Source organism: Desmodus rotundus, chromosome 4 (assembly GCF_022682495.2).
Source record: "Desmodus rotundus isolate HL8 chromosome 4, HLdesRot8A.1, whole genome shotgun sequence".
Lineage (NCBI taxonomy): Eukaryota > Metazoa > Chordata > Mammalia > Chiroptera > Phyllostomidae > Desmodus > Desmodus rotundus.
In genome coordinates this window covers 85191689-85202523 of record NC_071390.1, presented here as the reverse complement: position 1 = coordinate 85202523, position 10835 = coordinate 85191689, and positions in this window count along the sequence as shown.

Here is a 10835-nt window from a genome sequence, read left to right as displayed (position 1 = left end):
ATCTGAAAAAATAAAACCACTAACTCAAAAAAATATATATGCACTCCTATGTTCATTGCAGCATTACTAGTAAGAGCCAAGATATGGAAGCAACCTCAGTATCCATTAATAGAAGAATAGATAAAGAAAAGCTGGTACATATATAGAATGGAATATTACTCAGCCATGAAAAATAATGAAATCTTGTCATTTGTGACAACATAGCATAATACCTTCAAGGTGCATCTAAGTGAAATGTCAGAAAAATACAAATAAAATGATCTCACTTATATGTACAATACAATCGAAAGAAAACAAAATCAGTAAAACAATACAGAAAACAGGCCCATAGATATAAGAACAAGTTGATGGTTGCCAAAGGGGTGGGGGATATGGGAATAAAAAATCACTGTTAGAAAGTATAATTTTAAGAAAGAATATTCTAAAAGTTCTGGACAGATCATATATAATTGTCAGTACTTTGATGTAGATTAGGCATTGGCAAGGAAGGAGGAGTGTGTATAATGACTAAATGCATAAGTAAGAATGACCACCATAGAAACTTCCTTTTTTCCCCAATTGGACAGAGGCTACCAGTAGGGTTAAGTGGCCTGTGCAGTCTCAAACTGGAGAAAACCGATCTCTTATTTCATTTAAGTAATGAGCATTTCTAATTAAGAAAACAACATGGAAAATTGAGAGATCTTTGTACAAAAAGCCATCTAGTACTAATATGCACATAGAAAATTCCTGGGATGATATACACCAGTATTGGTTATTTTGTGCCAATCACTGAAGCAAAAGCTGTGTAAGGCATACAAGCCTTTTCAGGAAGGTTGCCTCACATCCGCTGCTGAGACGTCCACCGGACAAGTCACCTGAGGGTCAGTCTAGGCTTAGGTTTACTTTGCAGACATCATTTTTCCAAATTTGAGTTATTCAGCCTCATAAGACTCCCGAAGGGCTTTAGCAAAACAGGTCGGGGTGGGGCTTTGGCACACAATTGGCAGCACAAGAACCTATTTGTGGTTTGGCATTCCAACCTGGGTCTTTCAAGATCTCCCCACCGATGTGAGATGCAAGTTGTTACCTTCTGGCTCATCCAGCAGGTAACTATTGGATTACACACACACACACACACACACACACACACTGCCCTTAAGGATCACCATTAATTCTGAGATAGCCTTGTCTACGTCTATGCTGAGGAATAAAGAAGCATTTTTCTAACTGGGAACTTGATAGACCTCTCTGTCCACCACGCTGGCGGCAGTCTGTTTTTTCCTGGCTCAAGTCCACCCACTGTGTTCATTCTGTCTTGGGCAGTAACAGGGATGGCATTTCCCTGTTTGCTCTGTCCCTGGACATGGAGATACTTTTTTAAAATGACTATATGTCAAATATTGATGTGATTTATCAATAACAAATCATTTATTCTCAAAATAACCCTAAGAAGTGCTATTATCCCCATTTTACTTCTTTAAAATTTAACAACACATTTTATTTAATTCACATCCAAAATATTTTTCCTACATTTAATCAATGCAAACATTACTGATGAGATATTTACATATTATGGTACTAAGGTTTGAAACCTGGTATTTATTTTACACTTGCAGGATTACGTCTCATTCAGACTAAGTAACCATATTTCAGGTGCTCCAGAGCCACCTGTGACCAGTGGCTGCCGGCCTGCCCAGTGCATCTGGGGAAGGGAGGTTCGACTCTGCCACTTGAGCTTCCAGGTCCCATAGTGGCTGTTGCCAAAAATATTTGCTCAAGTAGCTCCAAAAATATTTTAGAAATTTGTATATCCCTCCACCTTCCTCTACCTCACACATGCTGTTAGATTGATAACTAAAAGTTTTCCAAGATTAAGTAGTTGTAAAGATATACATTGCAGTGTATTTTAAACATTGACTTTTTAAAATTTTATTTTTAAATTATAGTTTACAATATTATTTTGTATTAGTTTCAGGTTTGCAGCATAGTGGGGAGATATTCATACACTTTACAAAGTGGTCCCCCTCTATTTCCAGTACTCACCTGGCACCACACATAGTTACTACCATACCGTTTGCCCTGCTGCCCATCCTATCCTGTCCAGGCCTCATTTCATACACGAGCACACTGAGGTGCCCGCAGGCCAGGTGACTCTCGTAGCCACACAGCGAGCAAGTGGGACAGCCGGGAGTCCCGATCAATACACAGACAGAGTCTGTGCTCTCAGCCCCCACGCAACATTGTCTCTCAAAGTGAGGACACACGGCTATAGAAGAAAATCTTCCAGAAGTCTGGGAAGTGGGCAGTAGCCTCACTTTTCTACATGTAATTATTAGTGTATTCCTATATTTCTTCAGATATCTATGTCCAGAATCAGTGATCCTCATATATATGAAGATATATTTTTAATTCTAGGAGAAATTAGCCAGCCCCTGATTCCACTCTTTGACATTTCCTTATAACTAAACTGCATATCCTGACCATAGAACTAATCTGTTTCCAGAAGATAAATACGTTAATATAATAAGAACGGTCTATAGTAAGGCAGATTTTGTCATTTTTTCTGTTGAGTTATGGGTACTTGATTTCTGTCAAACAATATATGTGTGTGTATAGAAGTTTAGCTAAGATTTTCACTTAACTTAGTAATGTAATGACTAGATTTATAAGTGAATAAACCAGAAAAGGCATAATGAATTAAGGATTTGTATTTCTAAAGAATAGTAACACCTTAACATTTTATAATAAGCTTTGATTTTCTGGGTATATTTTTGGACATAATAATGCTATATTTTATTCTTTATGTAGGCATGGATTTGAATAATCCAAAAGCAATAGAATAGCTATAACACAAACTACTTCAAAATATGATTTCAGTTCTGATGTCTACTGTATAATTATCTACTATTTTCCTTTAATTTGTTTTTGCTGTCACAATAGTATCTTGGATGCTTTAAAAATCCAATAGCACAAGTGGTATATTGAAAGCAGTTAAAACAGTTCCTTCCAAAAGCCTGAGTTTGAGACTAGTAAGTTTTGCTTATATATAATACTTGTAGAGTCAGGTTGGATTGCATAGGAGCTTTCCAGAGCTCATCCTGCAACTATAGATATTGCATTGGGGTAGCTTCTCTTATGAACCTTATGAAAATGTATCCTCAGACTCCCTTAAAGGTCAATGACCAGAAATTCCCACTGTTTCTATGGCAACACAGCAAGGTATGGTGCCTTGGAAATGTGCTGCATTTTAATTAGGTTCCTCTAGGGCTGCCTAACCGCCTTTTGCAGGTAAACTAAATATCGGGTTGCTTTATAACTTGCAAAAGATGAAAGCTAACCCAGATCCACAAAGGTCAACGCTAAGCTCGGCTCCAGGAAACTTGAATCTAAACAAATACATTAGCAAGTCTATATGTTTATCGTAGAAGAAAATACAATACTCCTGACCTAGAATAGTCAGGGATGCTTGCTTAATCAGGCTGGCAGCACTAATAGTGACAATCCTAAGTTCTAAAACTAGACTATGGAGGTTTGAGTCTCAATTATTCCATGTACTGCTATTTTTACTTTGAGCAAGTTAATTAATCTCACAGTGCCTCTGGTTTCTTGTCTGTAAAAGTGAAGATGATAATAATAATAGCTCATTGCATTTTTTATGGATTAAATGAGTTAATATAAGTAGAGTATTTATGACTCTACCCCGCCTATAGTAAGGAATGAAAGATACTAGTAGTAGTAGTAGTACTAATAATGGTAGTCACAGATTACACTCTATTTGTAAAAATAAATAAGAAATACTAAAATGTTTAGAAATATTCATTTATATCCTCTCTTAATATAAAATAATACTAATATCCAAAGTACCCTGGAAAAAGAACAAAACTGGAGGCATCATACACCCTGATTTCAAACTATATTACAAAGCTATAATAATCAAAATAGTATGGTATTGGCATAAAAACAGACACAGATCCATGGAACAGTAGAGAGTCTAGAAGCAAACCCACATACATAGGGTCAATTAATTTATGACAAAGGAGCCAAGAATATACAATGGAAAAAAGTCTTTTCAATAAATGGCAGTGGGAAAACTGGACAGCCACATAAAGAAGAATGAAATTGGACCACTATCTTTTACCATACACAAAAATTGACTCAAAATAGATTAAAGACTTGAATGTAAGACTTGAAACTATAAATTCCTAAAAGAAAATATAGGCATTAAGCTCCTTGACATTGATCTTGGTTAATAATTTTTTTGGCTCTGTCACCAAATGCAAACACAATAACAAAAGAAAAAAATTAAGGCTTATAAAGTAAAAAGTAAAGTCAAAAATTTCTTTAGAGCAAAGAAAACCACCAGCAAAATAAAAAAGCAACTTACTGAATGGGAGAAGATATTTGCAGATTCTTCATCTGATAAGGAGCTAACATCCAAAATATATAAAAGCTCACATAATTCAACAGCAAAACAAATTGATTAAAAAATGTACAGAGGATCTGAATAGACACATCCCAAGAGGACATAGAGATGGCCAATGGACAAATGAAAAACTGCTCAACATCAGTAATCATCACGAAAATACAAATCAAAACCACATGAGATATCACCTCACACATGTTAGAATGGCTACTATTAAAAAAATCAAGAAATAAAAATAGTTGACAAGGATGTGGAGAAAAGGGAACCCTTGAAATGTAAATTGGGAATATAAATTATTGTAGCACTGTGGAAAACAGTAAGTAGGTCCCTCCAAAAATTAAAAATAACTACCATATGATCCAGAAATTCTGCTTCTGAGTATTTATCAAAAGGAAATGAAAACAACAGCTTGAAAATATATTCTATATATGCACCCCCATGTCTGTTTCAGCATTATTTACAATAGCCAATACACTGGAAACAACCTAAGTATCCATCAGTGAGCATATTGATAAGAAAATACCACACATGCATGCATGCTCACACAGGCACACAGGCACAATGGGATATTATTTGACCATAAAAAAGGAGGAGTCTTGCCTTGCAACAGTATGGGTAGACCTTGAGGGCATTATGCTAAATGAAATAAATCAAATAGAGAACCGAACTAACACTTATGTGAAATCTAAAAAACAATGGAACTCTAACTCATAGATACATAGAATAGATAAATGTTTGCCAGAGGTGGGGAGAGGAGTGTGGTCAGAATAGGTGAATGGGATTAAAAGGTACAAACTTCCAGTTATAAAATAAATCCTGTGGGTGTAAAGTCCTGTATAATCCACAGCATGGTGACTGTAGTTAATAGTACTGTACTCTATATTTGAAAGTTGCTAAAAGACTATATCATAAAAGTTCTCATCACAATAAAACGATTTTTAACTATGTGTACTAACAGATGTTAACCAGATTTACTGTGGTGATTATTTTTCAATATATACAAATATTAAATCATTATGTTGTAATCATTATGTTGTACACCTCATAAACTGGTATAATGTTATACATCGAGACCAGGATGATGCTGGAGACACTTTGGAAACTTCAGCAAAACCTGTTTACTAATATCTATGCGAGCACTTTAATGGTTCAACAGCCAACATAGATATTAGTATAATATAACACCAAAAACAGACTGAAGCATAATTTACTAACAGGTAAATATGCACCAAGGCCATAAACACTATCTTAATGGGACAAATCTATCTTTAGACTCGGCTATACTCATCAATACAATATATTCACTTAGTTTGGTTCTGGTCACTAGAAACAAAGGACATGTATATATAGAAGGAAAACGTACTGGTCTAAAACAGATTATTATCAACCACAGGGGGAAAAAACAGCCACTTAAGTCTCCATTAACTTCCTAAATCTCATTCATTTCCCACTGTCTCCCCCCATATTCCTGCTACTTGGTAAATCTCACTTTAATGCAAAGGAATAAAATATTTTACATGACAATTTCTGCAGTATACTAAAAACAACAGAAATACCAGCAATTATAATGGTTCTAGGGAAAGTACTGTTTCTTTTCCCTTTATGTCTTTGGTGAGTCCCTTAAAAACATTGCCAAAGGAGAGTGGGTGAGCTGATAAGACACTTGCCATGGTTCTGCTCTGTCCAATCATCCCTCACAGTATGCACGGAGAATCAATCAGTAGGACACTGTGTCTCATCCTTTTACCTTCTGGACTGTTAGAAACAGCCAAGAGTAGCATAAAGTTATTGTTCAATATTCTTTGCTAACAAAGACCAACTCTATGGTAAAAACAACAAAAAACAAAATCCAGACATTTGAGCACCTAGAGCATATTATTTGTCACATAAAGCCTTGCTCAACTCTTCATAGAAATGGCCAGGACAAGCCTTGAGAGGCTGCCAAGCATTTGTAATTCAGCAGGACTGGCTGCTGCTGTTGAAGATGGAGTGCCACGTTGACTGATGAGAAATCCGGCCAGTCTTCTTGGAAAACGTGCCTGGCAATCAGCCAGGGGCATCCTTAGCGGCTTGGACCACACTGTGAGCTAGGTCATTGGCTTAAGACTGATGAACAAAAGGGTGAGGCTAAGACAAAGATCTTTCCCACAATTTTCCTAATCTTGTCTAAGCCAAAAGACAACGCATGATTTAAAGCAATTGTAAATGATCGGTTGCTAATAACTGATACTGAGCTTTGATTATCACAGCCCTGTTTGGAGGTGGAATATTGGTGGACACACGGTGCCCTTCTGAAAAGGAGTCCAGCACAACTTGAAGTCGTGTCTAGGAGCAGCTATTCAAATTCATATTAAGGAGTTTGACCTGGCTGTTTTGCTCGTGGTGAGAATAGACATTCAAATACTACACTGTCGATTTTTCACTGTCAGACCTAGTTCCAGGCCATTAGACAGAGCTTTTAGTCAGAGTTTTCATGTCAACAACTCCCAAATGTACTACAAAGTTTGCTAAAAGCAATTCTTTCCAGAATAACAATCATTTCCACACAATAGGCACCTTTGTATAGGTGATAACTCATATTGACAGTTTGTAACTGACTTGAATTCCTCAAGCAGTTTTTTTACTGACAAACCTCTCCATTCCTATTCACCCGCACAGTCATAAAAAGCTTAAGACAGACCAATCTTGTAATGTTGAATGTTTAACTGCGGAATGCATTACATATGAATACATTAATGTTTTTATCTTTAACACTTGGTATCAGTATAATGGTTCTTACTTCTGAATGTATTTTTTTACTTACGACCAACTTACACCCCCAAAAAGTCAGACCTGACTTACAACAAAGAAGCAAACCATCAAACAAATAAACCAAAAATCACTCTGGACTATAAAATGAAGCTAAAATTTTTAAAGTGAAAAATCATTTATAGAGAGTGAAAAAATAAGTCTACCAAGGATATATGTGGAATAATACATTTAAACCCTACATTTAGATGTGTATTTCTTGGTAGTCAAGTTTGAATGGGTAATATAAAATTACATAGTTTTCAGTGTCTGCGGGTAAAAGATATTTTGTTATTGTTCTTATTTGTGATTATTTTTTATTATTATTTTGCAAAGGAGCAGAGGTGCCATTCTAATTTTTCCTATTTTTGCATCTGGTAGAAACTAATCAAACAGCTCTTTTAAAAACAGCACAGTCAAATGGAACCATTACAAATTATAACTTCCTCTAATCAAAGACATGTTCATAGCTAGGACCTTTGTTGAGGTAGAAATAGTAAAAGCCCCAGACCAGCCTAAGTATCGAAGACTAGACAAACCACACTGTCTTCCCCATTAATGCAGGCCTACAATATGGCCAGAATAGACAGGGATAGATGCTTCAGTTGGTCATGTTTTCTAGGTTTCTAGAAGCAGTGAGCCAAAGTCCCAAGTGCTGCCTCCCCAGTGAGAGAATTGAAAGCATTACTTTCCATTTTAAAGAAAAGGCCAGTGGAGGACTCTGTACAAATTGGGAAGGTATCTCATACCATTCAGGTATAGAGGGCTCAGGTACTTGTAGTACAGTATATATTCGAAGGGAAAACATTTTGAAATTTACTCATCCATGAAGAGAAGGAAATACTGAAAAGAAGTCTAAATATATCGGCAATAGCGAGAAAGTGATCCAGCAAATGACAATGCACTAAAGGCCAGTGAAGAAGTAGCCGGGGCATGTGGGTAAAATGAGCACTAAGAATATAGGAACAAGTACTGTTCATCCGGACAGCATCAGGGACGGCAGCAGCATACACCCACCCCAAGCCAGGGGTCGGTAATGGGATTCTGGAGCCTGTGGTGAATTGGCAAGATTAAGGTCTAGCCAACCAAAAGATGAGAGTTCTGAAAAGATTAACAATAAACTATTTAAAATGCCTTACCACCCTTTCAACTAGGTAGCCCAAATGTCAGCCTTGACTCAGAGGCAGTTGGCAACATAATAAGCAATGTTCTCAGCATACTCTCCATACTTTGAGAAATTCAAAGTTTTCAAGAAGGCTTGTGTTGGGAATTTTGTTGAGAACCAAATAATATCATGAAATACTTAGGCCAAGGTGAAGCAGAAATAGAAAAAATGGGTCTCAAAATCTCTGAGATACAATGCTTTAGTTCACTGTTTGTTTTCGTTCACGGGAAAGACCAGAGGCCCTTTTACCTTTTACGTACCATGTCCAGGAAGCAGATTGATTGTCATTGTGCTTTCTGAAGTCTTCAAGTGCATATTGGAAAAAGTTCAAACTCCTAGGTGGAATCCTACTAGGTTTATGTTGCCTGTGGTTATCTATTCAGTTTTCTTTTTGGTGGATGCCTTCATCATAGATTCTAATGGGACTTGTGAGTGGGATTGCTACAGTGATATTCCACAAGTGACAGCAAAGAGAGAACAGTTCAAAAGAGTCTAAACTGTTAAATGATACAAAAAGTTTAGTAGTGAGACCAGGTCAAGATTTAGGATCTAACATATTTGCGGGAAGAAAAATCAATCTCAGCAGTTCCGTACCTGAGAGTTTAGCAAATGATTACTGCCAACAGCTCTCCCTGAAGACTGACTCCATCTCTCCTCCCCCAGCAGCCCCTCCTATGGTGAAGCTGCCTGCCCCAGTGTGATGACGAAGCAGTGGAAGAGATGAGGACCAGAAAATCACCTCTGTCTGTAACTGTCCCAAGCCTTCAGTTTAGAAACAAGCAAACACCCAAGATTTCATGGTCTTGACATTTTGGATGGAATTAAAAAGAAACTTTCAACCAATAAAGATTATTGATGCAAAAAATATTACAAGTGAATTCCACCCTACTTCACAGCAATATTCCAATAAATGTCTCTAGAAGGAACAAAAAATATTACCACTAAAATCCAACATACATTGAAAGCACATACGAGGTCTGTCCAGAAAAAGTCCAACCATTGTTAATATAAAGAGAATGGTTTGTGTGGCATGGATGTAACCTGGCAGCCGAGGAGCCTGGACTGGAATGCATATGTGTGAACAATGATGACTTCACTGTACTAGTCAGTGGGGGTGGTAAAGGCTGTTGAATGAGCATGTGTACTGTGTGGCCATCGCATTCAAAATGACTGAGCGAGTAGAGCAATGAATCTGCATCGCATTTTGCATTAAGTTTAAACATTCCTCCATGGAAACTGTTCCGATGATTCAGAAGGCCTCAGCTATGAGAAACTGGTGACTGGCAGCTTCATCATGACAAGGTGCCCACTCATGCATCACATCTCGTGCAGAGTTTTTTGGTAAAACTTCATATCACCCAGGTGATTCAGTGCCCCTATGGCCGAGATTTGATACCCTGTGACTTCCGGCTTTTGCCAAAACTAAAATCACCTTTGAAAGGAAAGAGATTTCAGACTGACCATTGATGAGATTGAGGAAAATGTGAAGGGGTAATGGACTGGGAGAACTGTGTGAGGTGCCAAGGTGCCTACTTCGAAGGGGATTGAGGCATCATTGTCTTATGTACAATGATTCATGCATTTTGTATCTTCTTCGATAAATGTCTGTATTTTTCATAGTACATAGCTGGACACTTTCTTGACAGACCTTGTCATATTGCTAGAAACATTGGCAATTCAACACAACAGATTCAGGATTTACTAATGCCTGCTCCTTTGAGCCGCTGTCTTCACTCTTACTCCCACATCTTCCTTACTGCTTGTGAGGAAAATTCTAATTTTAACTAAGCTAAGAAAAGTACAGTAAATTTACATATAAGTGTACAAGAAAATAGAAAAACTCTATGCCTAAATTCTAAACACAAAAAATAAGAATATTTAAGTTAAAAATGACCCTTATACCCATGCAAATCTAATTTTAACAAGTTTCTTACTGAATACAGTTTGGGCCCTCATAGCACAGTTCCAAGCAGACTCTTGCTCAGAATAAATATTTAAATGATTAAATCAAGCTATTAGATATTATTCCTAAACATAAAATATCTTCTACCAGACATATTAAGATTTAGATGAAAAGAAACACATTTGTATACTGGCTAAATATGAAAACATGACCAAAACTTGTCATATCATTCTGGTGTACAATTAATATCTTATAAATATAGTTTAGATAGCCTTAAGTGCCTATCATCAAGTAGAACAACATTTACTTTTGAAATGCTGTTTCTCTGTTCTTTAAACCATGACCAAATTGTCTTGATCCTTTAAAAGAACTCTAGGTCATGGGAGAAAAACAAAATGAGTGTTAATCTTTAGGGAAAAGCAAAATCCTCAGTCATCTCAGGACACCATCAGTTTGAAAGCAAGCAGCACTTTTGGGGAGTATGGCTGACATTTTCCACATATTTCGAGAACGTTTACTGATCTAAAATTGTAGCAGATGGAGAAGCAGCAAGTGTGAACTCAGCCAATATACAA